At 48.0% G+C, this 16,493-nt stretch overlaps 1 protein-coding gene and 1 non-coding gene across 2 annotated transcripts in view; one reads left to right on the top strand and one right to left on the bottom strand.

The window, feature by feature from the left end:
• The window catches only part of LOC126987542 (uncharacterized), a 139,815-nt gene that overhangs the window by 22,340 nt on the left and 100,982 nt on the right, over positions 1–16,493 (bottom strand). The gene's annotated exons all lie outside the window — the stretch shown is intronic.
• On the top strand, positions 15,350–15,421 carry Trnaa-cgc (transfer RNA alanine (anticodon CGC)). The gene has a single exon. It is a non-coding gene; the product is annotated as a tRNA-Ala (tRNA).

The raw sequence follows: 16,493 nt of genomic DNA on the forward strand, positions 1-16,493 counted from the left end.
TTATCTATCTATTGTCTATCTATCATCCTGCCCATCTATTTACCCATACACACAAGGTAATCTATCCAACACCCCTTCTATTTATTTATCTATCTATTGTCTATCTATCATCCTGCCCATCTATTTACCCACACACACGAGGTAATCTATCCATCACCCCGCTGCTCTAATAAAAAAACGCGACTCTCCCGTACCCCGCCGAATCCCGCCCCTCCGACAGCCCCACACAGGCCCGCGGGATCGCTCCTTCTTCGCCGCCAACCCACCAAGGCGCCGCAAAAAACCGCAACAGAAGAAGCAGCAGCGCCGATTCATCTTAGGACGGCAAGGACGAGGCTGCGGCGGAGACGGATGAGACGGGAGGAGAAGGAGGCGAGGAAGAGGAAAGGGGACGAGAACGCGTATGTGTCTGTATGTGTGTGTGTGTGTGTGTGTGTGTGTGTGTGTATGCCGGAGGGGGAAGGCGTGTGAGTGTGTGGGGGTGGGGGACGCGTGCGAAAGACCGTAGGAAGGAAATCGAGGAGGAAAACAGAGAGAGAGAGTGTGTGTGTGTAGGGGTCGAGTTACTCGGCGTACTGTTCATTGTTCCTATAGGTGGTGGTGGCGAGAATGAAGGATATTGAGAAGGGAAACAGAGTGGGAGAGAGTGCGTAGGGGGCAAGGGATAGGGTTGATTCTTGTGTGTGAGGCAGAGTGGAGTTACTAAGCGTTATGTTCCTATAGGTGGTGCTGGTGGTGGTGGTGGTGGCGAGGAAGGAATGATGATTTAGTTGACTCGTGTGGAAGCCGGTAATGCGGTCACGTTGGGTCAGGTGGGTCGCTCGCCAGGCCCGTAATGCGGTTAGGGAGTCTGCGGTGGCCACTTAGCGGGCAGCATCAGGTGAAGGCGCCTTTTCAACCCTCAGTAATGCGCCGCGCTGCTCCCGACGCCGCCTCGCCCTTACCATCCATCTGTGTGTGTGTGTGTGTGTGTGTGTGTGTGTGTGTGTGTGTGTGTGTGTGTTTATCTCCCCATGGTCTGATCACGCGGTGGACTCTTGATCGCCAGCCAGTATCTTTTTGAATCATTATCATCTTCCTATTTCTCCTCCTTCTCCTCCTCCTCCTCCTCCTCCTCCTCCTCCTCCTCTTCTTCTTCTTCCTCTTCTTTTTTTCTTTTCTTCTTCTTCTTCGTTTTCTTCTTCTTATTTTTTTTCATCTTTTCTTCCCCCTTCTCCTCCTCCTCTTCACCACCACCACCACCACCACCACCACCACCACCACCACACACTCCCGTCCTCAGCATTATCATATTCCCTCGGTGACCTCCACCTCTTCCCCGCCACGCCGACCACATCTTCCGCTCCTTTCAACCCAACACACACCTGTCTTGTGGGAGGCGGTGCATGGGCGGCCGTGGGCGTGGGCAGGGCAAAGGAACCAAAGGGGCATGGGTGGGGGAAGACGAAAGAGGTGGGGTGGGGTCGGGGGGGGGGGGGGAGAAGAGAGAGGAGGATAGGGGAGGGAAGGCAAGGAGGGTAACAGGGAAAACCGAGTGGAGGAAGAAGGGATCGGAAGAGGAGGAGGAGGAAGAGGAAGAGGAGAAAGGAAAACCAAAGTTGAGGAGGGGGGGAGAAGAGGAGAAAGAGAGGAAGGAGGGAGATGGGCAAAACCAGTTAAGAATTGGAGGAGGAGGAGGAAGAGGAAGAGGAGGAGGAGGAGGAGGAGGAGGAAAATTGTTGTGCCAGAATGCGATTACAATGGAGAATTTACATAGGTTCAATTTCTAAACTTCTCTTGCCCGTACACACACACACACACACACACACACACAAGACGATGATGATGATGATACCCGTGTCACTTAGGTCATAGACAGCCCCCCCGAGTGTCACATAGGTAAAAAAAATAGCCCCGTTCATTTCCTATACTACATGGGCCGTGTCAAAAGACATTTCGCCGCCTAAGAACACCTATTTGACAAGGCTTTCGTAGGAGTTGTGGGCATTTCCAGGGGTAGTTTTATGACCCTGGTGGTAGTTTGACCCTTCTTGTGTACAATGAGCCTAAAAAAACACTCATTAGAACCTGATTGATCCCCTCTTTGCCCTTTTGAAATAGCTGATGTGAGAAGCGAACGTGTCTTGTAATACCAGGCAGTACATGCGTTCATTTCCTAAAGTACCAGGAGGATTTACATGTTTCCCTTCTCTCTCATACCTTCAGAGCACCTATTTCCACCCCATGTCCTTAACCCCATGTCCTTACCCCACCCACCCACGCATGTCCCTTCCTTCACACCCACAACTCCACAACTCCTGACCACCCATTTCCCGCCCACATTTTTATCCCACCCATTCACGTGTCTCTACCCCTTCCCACCCACAACTCCACATGCATCACCCATCTCCTGCCCACGCCATACCCCAACCACCCTAACATGTCCATTCCTTCATACCCAAAACTCCACATCTCTCATTTTCCACCCACGCCCATACCCCAACCACCCACATATGTCCCTTCATACCCACAACTAAACACCACCCATTTCCCACCACCGTCCTTACCCAAATCACCCATATCCCCTTCCACCCAAAACTCCACAGCACCCACTTCACGCCCACTTTCATACCCAGCCACCCACGCCACCCTTGCCCATCGCCCACTTCCCCGGCCTCAACTACCCGCCCGCCGCTTCCAGTCTCCCCGTGATGGATGGCCGTGTCTGCGAGGCCTCGTATTAATAACTAGTAGGGAGGAACCTGATGCCGGGGCTGACGGGGCTGACGGGGCAACATGCGGGGCTGCTGTCCGGTCCCTGCATCGCACACTGCCCCGCCCCCTACACACCTACCCCTACCCAAGGCACGAGGCAACACTACATCATTGAATAGCACCAAAGATTTACGTAGCAGATAGTTAAATAAATCGATAGAAAGATAGATAGATAGAGAGATAAATAGATGGATAGATGGTTTTCCTGACAACATAATGCAACTTAGAGGAGAGAAGAGGGTCCAGAGTTTTGGCCCGATGACTCTGATTTCAAAATATATGATCTTCATGTGTGTACTAACGATCATTTGTAGGCTTCATGAAATATGGTCCTGTACATTTTGATAGAGTTATTTTTTTTATTTGTTTCTCAGCCTGTAATTTTCAGTCAACTGGTTTGAAAAAAAAAAAAAAACACAGAAAGCTATCAAAAATTGTCTGTCTGAATTGATGAAAAGCTTAAGTGTTGTTTCTGACAGATGGGGAAAAAAAAAAAGCTTAATTTTTCACATGTAAAATTTTCGTATGGGGGGCGGGAGGGAGGGCGGTGGGCATGCAGACGGGGGGGCAGGGCGTACCGATGAGGTGATCCATCAGTCGCCGCCACACGCCGGGAAACCCACCGCTTATCGCTGGCGAGTGTGGTCCCCTCGAGGGCCCGGACACCTGCCTACGCGCCGCGCTTATCAGACCAAATATTTGCCGCTCTCCCTCCCTCCCCCCCTCTCCCTCCCTCAACACCCCAGCTTCCGTTCATAGCAGGGGAGGGAGGTTGTGCTTGGCGGAGGGGGCTGATGGGATATGCAGGGAAAAGTTGCATGAGAATGGGGCTGAAGGGAGGATGCAGGGAAGGGGTGAGGGAGGGGGCTGATGGGGTATGCAGGGGACGAGTTGAGGGAGGGGGCTAATGGGATATGAAGGGAAGGGTTGAGGGAAAGGGGCTGATGGGGCATGAAGGGGAAGGGTTGAGGGGGAATGGGGCTGATGGGGTATGAAGGGGAAGGGTTGAGGGGGAATGGGGCTGATGGGGTATGCAGGGGAAGAGTTGAGGAAGGGGCTGATGGGATATGAAGGGAAAGGGGTGAGGGGGAATGGGGCTGATGGGGTATGCAGGGAAGAGTTGAGGAGGGGGCTGATATGAAGGAAGGGTTGAGGGGGAATGGGGCTGATGGGGTATGAAGGGGAAGAGTTGAGGGAGGGGGCTGATGGGATATGAAGGGAAGGGTTGAGGGGAAAGGGGCTGATGGGGCATGAAGGGAAGGTTGAGGGAATGGGGCTGATGGGTTTTGAAGGGGAAGGGTTGAGGGGGAATGGGGCTGATGGGGTATGCAGGGGAAGAGTTGAGGAAGGGTCTGATGGGATATGAAGGGAAAGGGTTGAGGGGGAATGGGGCTGACGGGGTATGCAGGGGAAGAGTTGAGGGAAGGGGCTGATGGGATATGAAGGGAAAGGCTTGAGGGGGAATGGGGCTGACGGGGTATGCAGGGGAAGAGTTGAGGGAGGGGGCTCATGGGATATGAAAGGGAAAGGGTTGAGGGGGAATGGGGCTGATGGGGCGTGCAGGAGAGGGTGGGCGGCCTCTATTGATGTCCCACTTTGTCCTGCCTGCCCCGCTTCTGAACGCACCAAGGACAAGGCAGTGTTGACGGCAGCGAGGCTTTAACCAACGTCCACCGCTGGACTGGCCTGGACGGGTTTGGGAAGCACGGAAGGGACGCATATGCTGTATTTTCTCTCTGCTCTAAATCCCCCAGCATACCCCAGCCCTCCATTTCCTTGGTACAGGAAAGAGAAAACGGAAAAAAAGGGGTATATACTCGCTCCCTGCCGTGAACACCCCAGCTTGGTTCCTTGGCGGCCGGCGAAGCAGATGAAGAGCGGCCTGTGATGCATTGACTGCCCAGCCTCTTACACGAGCTTCAGTCCCGGCAGGGTGCGGCGGGTGGCTGGTGGTTCCCCGCAGTCGGCGCCCAGCGTCCCCAGACCCTCGGCCACAGCCTGACGTGGCCAGCCCGGCCCCGCGGCGCTAACACCGTCACGGTGATGAATAGGGTGCGGGCTGTCACCGCCACCCCGCTCCTTCCCTCACGCCGCCCGCGCCAAAAGTTGCACCCGCTGTCATCTCCTTTCATGCTGCTGACTGGTCCCCTCGGCGCTGGTGTCCAGGCGCCGCATCAAACATTGCTCTCCGCCGCCACACTGCGGGCTCGGTCTTAAAACAGCTGCGTGTGCTGAGTAGTTATACAAGTTCTGAAGGGGTCTCGCCTACAAGTACAAGTATTATTGTACTGTGCTTAAATCCAAGTACAACCATTTGTTTTTGTTTTTTTGCCACAGCCAGTCATTAACCTTTTTTCCCTTCAGTGTTACATAGGCCAAATCTCCTCAAAACCATGACCCCGTGTGACCTGGCCTGACCTCATCCAGCGCCAGGCGACATCTTTGTCGCAAGTACAAGTACATGCACAATAAACTGTGTGCTTCAGTCCTAGTAAAAGTCCGGGGATGTGTACACGGACCTGTGTTATGCTTGTTAGGAAGGTGTTCCTGAATGGTGCCTGCTCTGCGGCGGCCACCGGAAAATATTCCCTGCCGAGGCCTTCCTCCTTGTTACTGCCTTGCCGCCTCCCGCCGCCGCTCCACACGTGCTCCCACGGGTACACATGCAGGGACGCGCGGGACCTTGAGGCTCCCTACAGCGGGTTCCCGGAAGAGTGTAGGGCGGCGTGCGGAGATAACGCGGCGACAGGCGGGAGATTATGCGATCACGGCGGAGTTGTGCAATGCCCCCCGCCACGAGGAGGTGAAGGTACGCGCGCTGACCTAACACTAATGACGCGGCCTTACGCAACGGGCGGGGGGAGATAAAAAAAAAAGTACAGCGATGTGGCCGGCGAGTTACGTAAAGAGGCTGAGCTAACGAACTTCGATAGTAACCATTGTTCACTTGACAGTTTGTAGTATTATGGTTGCTTTTGACGTTATATATTCTCGCTGTTGCTATCTTTTATTCCTGTTTATTTTTTTCTTTTTGTAAATGAAGACAGTGTGTGTGTGTGTGTATGTGTGTGTGTGTGTGTAAGAGAGAGAGAGAGAGAGAGAGAGAGAGAGAGAGAGAGAGAGAGAGAGAGAGAGAGAGAGAGAGAGAGAGAGAGAGAGAGAGAGAGAGAGAGAGAGAGAGAGAGAGAGAGAGAGAGAGAGAGAGAGAGAGAGAGTATGTAATCTAACTATTGGCTCACAGTAATGGATTGGCCTAACATGAACCACAAAATTTTGATAACCGAGCTCTGAATGAGGAAATGCGTGCAGCTAATGACGAATACATAATAACAGCCTACTCAAACTGCAATGATGAAAAAGCGTGATTTAAATCCAATAATAATCTACACACTTACAACTGCGTACCCTAAGGACCAGTTTCACAGTTCCCCATGATCGGTTAGTAAGCTCCCAAACCAATACCAGAGCCTTTGAAATTTCCTTGTATAGTGTCTGGTGTTTATATTTAAGTTCACAAATTTGATTAAACTATACGGGAAAAGTCTTGTGTATTTAGTGTGGCATCGAAGACCTCACCGTTTTGGATTGTATGGGATTCTATAGTTTGGTTCGGGCTGTTACGAAGACACTGTGCTGGACTGTGGAATCGGCTCTCAATGACAACTGTATATGGTAAAAACGGAGGTGCCACAAACATATCCGTACGACAGACAACAATACTGGTCTTTATAGAATAGTGAATGTCGATTAATACCTACTGGAAAAATGTATCGTAAGGTGCATCTCCTACATCAACAAGTATACCATAACACCAATGACTCCAGTTAGAGGTATATAATCAATGAACCTTTGAACCTATAGCAGCTGATCACTACCGCTGTAACACTCCACGAATGTTACTACTACAAAGCCTGATATAAAGAGTAACAAATGCATCTCCTACGCCAATAAGTATACCATAACACCCATGACTCCAGTTAGAAGTATATAAACAACGAATCTTTGGACCAATGACATAACCACCCCCGATGTAACACTCTACGAATGATACCTACTACAACACCTTCATGTAAAGAGTAACACAGCCATCTCCTACGCCTACAAGTATAATATAACACCCATGACTCAAGTTAGAAGTATATGGGCGCATAATCAACAGAGCACTGGACCCATAGAGCCGATTTCACAGTCCAACACAGTGTCTTCGTAACAGCCCGAACCAAACTATAGAATCCCATACAATCCAAAACGGTGAGGTCTTCAATGCCACACTAAATACACAAGACTTTTCCTGTATAGTTTCATCAAATTTGTGAACATAAATATAAACACCAGACACTAGCTTACCTGGGAGCTGTCAATTCAACGTGAACATTATAACTAGTCCGGGTGAGCTTCATATGCGTCCATAATTTCTTTTCTATGTCTGTTTTCCAATCTTTGCTTTTCTTTAATCCCTTGACTGCGGATTTCCTAAGAAAGACCTCACCAAACATGTAAAGTCCTGCAGCTTGGGGAGATATCCAGCACACCACCCATACCACAAACACTCCACCATCCATCCACCACAGAGGCAGAGAAAGACCTGGGAGTGTATGTTACCAGGCTACCAGTGAAGGCGAAATCCGTGCCAATCGCAGCGAACGGGTTAAACTCTATATTAATTTTCTTCCCTTTCTGCTTCTCTCTATCTCTCTGTATCTATATATTTGTCTGCCTCTCTCTTTTGTTTACCTTCCCATTCTCTCTCTTCCCTTCCCTTTCCTTTCCTTTCCTCTCCATCCAGCGGCATTTTGTTTTTGCGTTTCTGTCTCTGTTTTCCAATCTCTGCTTTTCTTTAAACTCTATATTAATTTTCTTCCCTTTCTGCTTCTCTCTATCTCTCTGTATATATTTATTTGTCTGCCTCTCTTTTTTACCTTCCCATTCCCTCTTTTCCCTTCCCTTATATTAATTTTCTTCCCTTTCTGCTTCTCTCTATCTCTCTGTATATATTTATCTGTCTCCCTCTCTCTTGTATTTATCTTCCCATTCCCTCTCTTCCCTTCCCTTTCCTTTCCTTTCCTTTCCATCCACCGGCATTTTGTTTTTGCGTTTACCGTTATACTGAAGGCGAGATTGACGGCAATGTTTGTTTGGGAAGCCTTACGGAGATGACGGAACATTTCTTGCTATATATAGATTCTTTATTTATATATATGTTTATTTTCACGTCTAAGGTCCAAATTTTCACACGCTTTCGGCTCTTATAACAACTGTTTCCCAAGGCTACAAAGGAGTTGGGTTCTGGTGATGTTGTTTCACATTCATGGTGCAGAAGTCTTGTCAAACTTTCACCAGGCTCATAAAACTGCCCATGGAAACACTAACACACAATCTCTATGAAAGCCTTATCCAAATTTAGAAGCCTTGTCAAACTACAACTAGGCTCATAAAACTACCCCTGGAAATACTAACACAATCTCTATGAAAGCCTTAACAAATCTACCAGTCTGTTTATCTATCTATCTATTTATCTACCTATCTACCTATCTATCTATCTATATCTCTCTCCCGCTCTCTCTGTCTATCTATCTACCTCTATCTATCCTCTTATCTCCATCTATGTATTTATATCTCTTCCTCACCGGCTATCTCATCCACGTGTCTATTCCCATTCACAGGCACAAACAAGGAGGTCTTTGTTAAGGAGAGAGGAAGAAGGGACTTGGATAACATTAAAGGCCTATCACACACACACACACACACACACACACACACACACACACACACACACACACTACACGGACGAGACTCTTAGTACCCTCATTCATTACGACACGCTTCACCCTTGGCCTTATCGCGTCGCCTCTGAATGACTGACTGACTGACACTCTTCCTGGAACGGTGTCATTGATGTGAAGTTTTCTTTCCCGGGAACTGCGGCGGCGGAAGGGATAAGGGAAAGGTGCAGAATGTGATACGTGGTGAAGGAGTGTGCGTGCGTGCGTGCGAGAGAGAGAGAGAGAGAGAGAGAGAGAGAGAGAGAGAGAGAGAGAGAGAGAGAGAATGATACTTTGATCCTCGGTGCACCCATACGCCGCCCCGCCTAAGGAAGCAATCACGCCGTACGCCTCTTGTGGATTTGCATACCTACTCTGAATGATCTCCCGCAGACCGATGTTATCCCTTCCCTTCTACTGCCTCCCGTCTTGTTCTTCCCCTCCTCCTCCTCCTCCTCCTCCTCCTCCTCCTTTTCCATATCCTTCGCCTCCTCACCAACTTCTCCTTAAACAAACATATATATAAAAAAAGAAAGGAAAGAAACAATAGATAATTAAGGTGTTTTACTTTCGCTTTCCTTGTCTTCTCTTTCTCCTCCCTTTCTTTCCCCTCCCTGACTCATTTTCTCCTCCCCTTTCATTCCGACCTTCTTCTCCTCCTCCTCCTCCTCCTCGTTGTCCTCCTTCAGATCATTCGCCTGCTAATCATCTTTTCTCCTCCCTCTTTCCTCCTTTTTCTCTTCCTTTTGTTCTCGTCACTCCTTGTTATTCCTTTACCTCCTGTCCCATCCTTCTTCTCTTTCTATTCACTCCTCCTCCAACTCCTCCCTTCGCTTCCTACGTCTATTACCTATCTTCCTCCTCCTCCAACTCCTCCTCTTCCGTCCTGAATCCTAGCACTGTCCTATCTGAACCTTAATCTCCCACGTATAGAAACAGGATAAGAAAGCAGTGTCTATCATACTCAAGTTCTTTTCCTTCTGGCTGTCTCGTCACTAACGCTTCAGACTTGCAACCTGTGTCTTCCTGTCTCCCAGCGCTGCCCGGCCGCCTCGCCTTCCCCTCCACCGGCCAGGCCAATACAAGAAGTGCCTGGCTCAGCATGGAACGAAGGCAGAGATAGTCACGAAGCTGTAATGGGCGCCACGAATCATGCATCGCTGAGGGGCGGGAGGAAGGGAAGCAGGAAGGGAAGGATGTGTGTGTGTGTGTGTGTGTGTGTGTCATGATACACACACACACACACACACACACACACACACACACACACACACACAGATAGGAAACAGTACAGCATCTCTTTACCTGTTCTGTATCTTAATGTGACTATCTGAAGTTATCTCCGCGCCTTATCATGACACACACACACACACACACACACACACACACACACACACGCGTACCTCACCACTGGCTCCCTCCTGAGAAGAAACTCGCGCCCATCGACAAGTAATTGAGCGAATAAAGGAGAGGTGACGGAGAGGCGAGGAGAGTTCTCACCCCTGAAACACCCCTCCACCATCACCCCTCACACCTTACACTCTCCCTTGCACCCCTTATCATCACTCTCTCCCCTATACCCTTCACCCCCGCATAGAAAGCCATCAGGGAACGGCGTCTTGCTGCATGATTGATGGTGCTGGGAGTGATCTCGAGGGACTGGCCGAGGAAGGACTGCCAGGGGCCTCAAACGTTTTCAAAACCTTCTCAAACGTTTCGACGCCTTAGTATATCCATTTAAAGAGGCTCTCGTAGAAGTTCCAGGGATTGCCATGGGCTGCTTCATATTCCTGGTGGTAGTTTTGCAAGATATCTACGCCATGAACGGGTAAAGCACTCTTGAGAACTCGATGTATTTTTTATCTAGCGTTCAAAAAGTATCGTATCAAAAGCCCGAAGTAGTTGGTTGAGAACATTACAGCTTCGTGACTATCTCTGCCTTCGTTCCAAGTTGAGCCAGGCACTTCTTGCATTGGCCTGGCCGGTGGAGGGGAAGGCGAGGCGGCAGGAAGACACAGGCTGCAAGTCTTTGAAAGATTAGAGAGGAGAAAGACAATAGAAAAAGAACTTGAGTAGGCTAGACACTGCTTTCTTATCCTGATTCTTAGCGTGGGAGGTTAAGGTTCAGAGAGGACAATGCTAGGAAACAGCGGGCATGGGAAAGGGTGGACTCGCGGACTTGGTATCAATGCTTGGGTGACGGTACTGATTTAAAGAGGTAGCAGAGAGCAAGAGATGGTAGGCTATGACACGGCAGCTTAGACCTAGTAAACAACAGCCAATGAGCAACGCAGAGATTGTGGACCATATTTTCAAACGCTTCTGACAGGGTTTTTGAAGGGGTATTCGGCATTTCCAGGGGTACATATACGACCCTGGTGGTAGTTTGACCCCTCTTCTGGACCATAAACGTGAAAACACCCATGAAAACCTGATTAATCTCCGTTTTGGCCTTTGGAAATTAATGACATGAGAGGTATAAGCGTCTGAGAATACCAACCTGTCACCCAAGCAATGATGCCAAGTACGCGAGTCAACCCCTGAAGGATTTGGCCGGCCAGCTCTAGTGAAACGGACTATAGTGTTTATTTTACGTCGGTGGCGGGTACAGTTAATGATAATGGTGATGAAAGGAGCGTTCGAGAGGGTAAACCGTCCACGCATGCAACAAGTCGTTCTAAAAATACCACATCTGTACCGAGGGAATGCGTACGAATTTGATCACCCTGGCAATGCAACGAAATGAAGGATGAATAACCGATGAATGAGTCAATGAGTAACCCGTTTTAAATATACCAGTGCATATATACCCAATCACATCTGAACCGAGGGGATGAATAGGAGAATGAGTACCCTGGCAATACAACGAAATGAAGGATGAATAACCGATGAATGAGTCAATGAATAAGCCATGAGTCACGCTAAGCTTAGAGTTAATAATACCGTTCCACTGCGCCTCTGTGTGTCTGTCTGTCTGTATTTATTTGTCTTGTGCTGAAGGGGGAAAAAAGGTGGTCGAAGCGAGAGCTCTTAGCCCGGAAAACCTTCATTGAGGATTCAACTTTCTCGTGCGCCTAAAAGCGATTTGAATATATATTGGAGGTGGTGATGGTGGTGGTGGTGGTGGAAAGATTTTGAATGACCAAAGGCGAAGGGCGTGTCTTGATAATACTGAAAGAGAGAGAGAGAGAGAGAGAGAGAGAGAGAGAGAGAGAGTAGTACCTATATCATGTTCCCCTTGGCATCGAGTGAGTGTCATTTTCCTGAGCGCTGAAGCAGAACGTGAGGCCGAGGGACACACACACACACACACACGCGCGTCCCTAAGCCGCCCTATAGCTGCAGGTCGCCTCTCTCCAGACTGGCCGAGGCGCCTTTTTTACGGGGTTACAAATCGGTACAGTCACTAACGGTACCGTCAATTATTCCTCGATCGACTGCCATCCTTCCCTCCCTTCTTTCTCCCTTGTATTTTTCTTTCTCTCCTTTTTTCTCTCCTTTCCTTGCATTTCTCTTTCCTTCCTGTCTTCCTTTCCTTCCCCCTCTCTCTCTCTCTCTCTCTCTCTCTCTCTCTCTCTCTCTCTCTCTCTCTCTTTCCTTCCTTCCTTCCTTTCTTTCTTGAATTTCTCTTTCCTTCTTCCCTTCCTTTCTTTCCCTCTCTCTCTCTTTCCTTCTTTCTTTCCTTCCCTCCTTTTTTCCTTTCTTGAATTTCTCTTTCCTTCTTTCCTTCCTTTCTTTCCCTCTCTCTCTCTTTCCTTCCTTCCTTCCTTCCCTCGTTTCTTCCTCCTTCTCTTTCCCTTCTTCCTTCCTTTCTTGCATTTCTCTTTCCTTCCTTTCCTTTCTTTCTTCCTTTAATGCATATCTCTTTCCTTCCTTCTTTCTGTCTGTCTGTCTATATCTTCTCTGCCTGTCTATGTCTCTTCACCACGCCAACAGCACTGCGTTCCCCCCCTACACGCCTCCTACACGATCTCACTCACCCACGCCTCAAATCCATACAAGTAAATCTCGCTTCCCATGCCACCCTCGCCCCAGCCCTTCCCGCACCTTCGCCTCGCCCTCAGAAAGCCGCCATTCCTGCCCCGCGCCTTAATCCGGCCACTCACTCACTCACTCTTTCCCTTATGTTGTGGGTCACGGGCTGCAAAGGATGGCCGTATTTCCAAAAGCCACAGAGGAGATTAGTCGGGTTCTCTTGAGCGTGTTTTTCAAGTTCACGATGCAGAAGCCTTGTCAAACTATCACTAGGCTCATAAAACTGACCTTGGAAATGCCCACAACCTCTAACAAAGCCTATACTAAATATGTGTGTGTGTGTGTGTGTGTGTGTGTGTGTGTGTGTGTGTGTGTGTGTGTGTGTGTGTGTGTGTGTGTGTATTTACCTAGTTGTATTTACCTAGTTGTAATTTTACAGGGCCTGGGCTTACGCTCGTGTGGTCCCGTCTCCGTATCTATAATTATCCAACTTTTCCTATTTTACAGGGCCTGGGCTTACGTCGTGTGTGCCTGTCTCCGTATCTATCTATATCATCCTTTTTTTGTTGTGTGTGTGTGTGTGTGTGTGTGTGTGTGTGTGTGTGTGTGTGTGTGTGTGTGTAAAGTCCGTATCCGCTATCGCTTTCGGCTCTCAGAACAACTGTTTTCAAAGGTCACAATGAGATAAGTCAGGTTCTTATAAGTTTTTTTTTCACGTTCATGGTGCAGAAGCCTTGTCAAACTATCACTAGGCTCATAAAACTGACCTTGGAAACACCCACACAGCCTCTACAAAGTCTTACCAAATGTGAGGTGAGGCAAGATTGTACCATAGAGCATAACCTATAGAGATAACCAGAGCAACATTGTACCCTAACCTTTCTAAATTAGCAACCTATACCTACCTATATTAAGCTCATAAGACTGTCCATGAGAGAGCCCACAATCTCTACAAAGTCTTACCAAATGTGAGGTGAGGCAAGATTGTAACATAGAGCATAACCTATAGAGATAACCAGAGCAACATTGTACCCTAACCTTTCTAAATTAGCAACCTATACCTACCTATATTAACCTCATAAAACTGTCCTTGGAAACACCCACAGAGCCTCTACAAAGTCTTACCAAATGTGAGGTGAGGCAAAATTTTAACATAGAGCATAACCTATAGAGATGACCAGAGCAACATTGTACCCTAACCTTTCTAAATTAGCAACCTATACCTACCTATATCAATAACCTAGCCCCTCCCACCCCCCAGGGACGAAAGGTGGAGAATATGCACGCAGTCTCTCTGGGATCCGAAGCTCTCTTGCTGGACCCGAAGTAAGAGGATGAGGAGGAAGGAGAACGATTGGTTGGCGGACACAAGGCCACTCTGACTGACTGATCTGATTGGCTGAACGATTTTGTGTGTGTGTGTGTGTGTGTGTGTGTGTGTGTGTGTGTGTGTGTGTGTGTGTGTGTGTGTGTAAAGAGGAGTGAGTGGGTGAATGAATGAATAATTGGCTGATTGACATACTGAACTAATTGACTGATTAAGTGACGTGACTGAATGACTAACTGACTGACTGACTGACTGGCTGGCTGAGTAAATGATTGACTAAAAAAATAATGCCTTTTTCGAGAGAGAGAGAGAGAGAGAGAGAGAGAGAGAGAGAGAGAGAGAGTTGGTTTCCCTCTGTCACGGCTGAGAAAAATACGAGAGGAGATTTTGACCGCTTCAGGACCTTAATCTTGTAGAGAACGTGTCTTTGCTGTACCCCCGCTCTCTCTCTCTCTCTCTCTCTCTCTCTCTCTCTCTCTCTCTCATCATTTTATTTACCATTTACTCACTTATTTGTTTGTTTACTTGTTTCTTTAATATTCTCTTGTCACACATTGAAGGAAGGAAGGAAGGAAGGAAGGAAGGAAGGAAGGAAAGAAGGAAGGGAGGGAGGGAGGGAGGGAGGAAGGAAGGAAGGAAGGAAGGAAGGGAGAAAGGAACGAAGGAAGGGAGGAAGGAAGGAAGGAAGGAAGGAAGGAAGGGATGGAAAGGATGCAAAAAGAGAGGAAGGAAAGAAGGAATGCTAAGATAGAGAGGTTGATGGATATTCACACTTAGGAGGAACGGGAAGAGAGAAAGAAAGAAAGAGAGAAAGAAAGAAAGAAAGAAAGAGAGAAAAAAGAAAGGCAACTGAAAAAAATCTCCTGTATACATTGTTTATCTCGGATTCTCAGACGCTTCATATTCATGCAACAGAAGCCTTGTCAACCTATCACTAGACTCAAAAGTACCCATTGAAATAGTATCGCAACGTCTATGAAAACCTGTAAAGAACATTCTAAGACTCTTTTGCCTCTCACAACAACTAATTTCAAAGGCCACGAAGGAGGTTGGTCGGGTTCAGAAGCCTTGTCATCCTATCACTACACTCATAAAACTACCCGTGGAGATAGTAAAGCAACCTCTATGAAAACTTAATCCAATGTTAGGGTGTCTGAAAAGGACATTCTCAGACTCTTTCGGGTCTCACAACAACTAATTTCAAAGGCCACGAAGGAGGTTGGTCGGGTTCAGAAGCTTTGTCATCCTATCACTAGACTCATAAAACTACCCGTGGAGATAGTATCGCAACCTCTATGAAAACCTAATCCAATGTGAGAGTGTCTGTAAAGGACATTCTCAGACTCTTTCGGGTCTCACAACAACTAATTTCAAAGGCCACGAAGGAGGTTGGTCGGGTTCTCGTGAGTGTTTTCCCGTGCATGGTTCAGAAGCCTTGTCAAACCATCGCTAGGCTCATAAAACTGCCCATGGAAACACCCACAACAACCTCTACGAAAGTCTCATCAAATGTGCGTGTAGGTTTTCGCGCGGGGGTGTAACTCAGAGGTAGAGTGCTCGCTTCGCATGTGAGAAGTCCCGGGTTCAATCCCCGGCACCTCCACGTCAGACTTTTGTTCATTTACTGCGATGTCTCTCATGGACGGCGTGTGTTTAGAGCGCAAGGGGCGTATAGGGCAGTATTACTAAACATTTCGTCGCCCAAGTTCACATATTTGACAAGGCTTTCGTAGGAGTTTTGGGCATTTCCAGGAGTACTTTTATGGCCCTGGTGGTAGTTTGACCCTTCTTCTGTACCGTGAACCTAAGAAAACACACATTTGACAAGGCTTTCGTAGGAGTTTTGGGCATTTCCAGGAGTAGTTTTATGACCCTGGTGGTAGTTCGACCCTTCTTCTGTACCGTGAACCTAAGAAAACACACATTTGACAAGGCTTTCGTAGGAGTTTTGGGCATTTCCAGGAGTACTTTTATGGCCCTGGTGGTAGTTTGACCCTTCTTCTGTGCCGTGAACCTAGAGAAACACTCATTAGAACCCGATTGATCGCCTCTTTGACCTTTAGAAATAGATGATATGAGAACCGAAAGTGTCATAATACCACTCTACTACGGTCGGTATTGTCGGACGCTCTCATCCCTCACATCAGCTATTTCAAAGGCCAAAAAAGGAGATCAGTCGGGTTCTCATGGATGTCTTTTAGGTTCATGGCACAGAAGAAGGGTCAAATTACCACCTAGGTCATCAAACTACCCCTGGAAATGCCCAAAACTCCTACGAAAGCCTAGTTACTTTTGTGAGCTTGGCCGCCGAAATGTTTAAAAATATGGCCCGTTGACTGGTATTACAAGACATTTTGCTATATCACATCAGCTATTTCTAAAGGTCAGAGAGGGGATCAATCGGGTTCTAATGAGTGTTTCTTTAGGTTCATGGTACAGAAGAAGGGTCAGACTACCACCAGGGTCATAAAACTACTCTTGGAAATGCCCACAACTCCTACGAAAGCCTTGTCAAATATGTGTTCTTGGGCGGCGAAATGTCTCATAATGCGACCCTACGTAGTCTGTCTCAGGGCTGTATTCTGACACGCTTCCGACTCTCACATCAACAATTCCCAAAGGCTGAAAAGAAGACCACTCGGGTTCTCATGCGTGTTTTATATATTTATTGAACA

This window comes from Eriocheir sinensis, chromosome 65 (assembly GCF_024679095.1).
Source record: "Eriocheir sinensis breed Jianghai 21 chromosome 65, ASM2467909v1, whole genome shotgun sequence".
NCBI lineage: Eukaryota > Metazoa > Arthropoda > Malacostraca > Decapoda > Varunidae > Eriocheir > Eriocheir sinensis.